The sequence below is a fragment of the Papaver somniferum genome, unplaced genomic scaffold, assembly GCF_003573695.1.
Source record: "Papaver somniferum cultivar HN1 unplaced genomic scaffold, ASM357369v1 unplaced-scaffold_32733, whole genome shotgun sequence".
NCBI lineage: Eukaryota > Viridiplantae > Streptophyta > Magnoliopsida > Ranunculales > Papaveraceae > Papaver > Papaver somniferum.
In genome coordinates this window covers 643-1,000 of record NW_020644078.1, presented here as the reverse complement: position 1 = coordinate 1,000, position 358 = coordinate 643, and the positions used below count along the sequence as shown (strand labels likewise).

Below are 358 nucleotides of genomic sequence, written 5' to 3'. Positions count from 1 at the left end.
AATTCTATAACCTGCAACACCTCATGCCTGCACAACCCATTAGTAGCACCCCAAGCTTCACATCAACTCACACCACATCCGCAACATTCTCCTCTTTTCAGTTCTTCAAATTCAAACACCATAACAGATCAATAGCTGCAACACAATTCAAATATGACAAAAATCAAGAGCAATTTTACTTCGATCTAATTCTTTTACAAATTCATACAAACATAAATGAATTTCAAAATTTAAAATCCAAAACAGTTAATTAAGCAAAAGTAGTAATCAAAAATCTCAAAAACATTCAAAACAAACCCACATCAATCATTCTCACAAAAAACAAAAATCAAAATTTCAATCAAGAATTCTCATTTTC

At 31.0% G+C, this 358-nt stretch overlaps 1 long non-coding RNA gene across 1 annotated transcript in view; it reads right to left on the bottom strand.

Annotated features, from left to right (window-relative positions):
* Positions 1–32: 32 nt before the first annotated feature.
* Positions 33–358, bottom strand: part of LOC113341954 — a 968-nt gene continuing 642 nt past the window's right edge. Inside the window, exon 3 of the long non-coding RNA XR_003356262.1 lies at positions 33–103. This is a non-coding gene — a long non-coding RNA (uncharacterized LOC113341954). The remainder of the gene's footprint in view (positions 104–358) is intronic.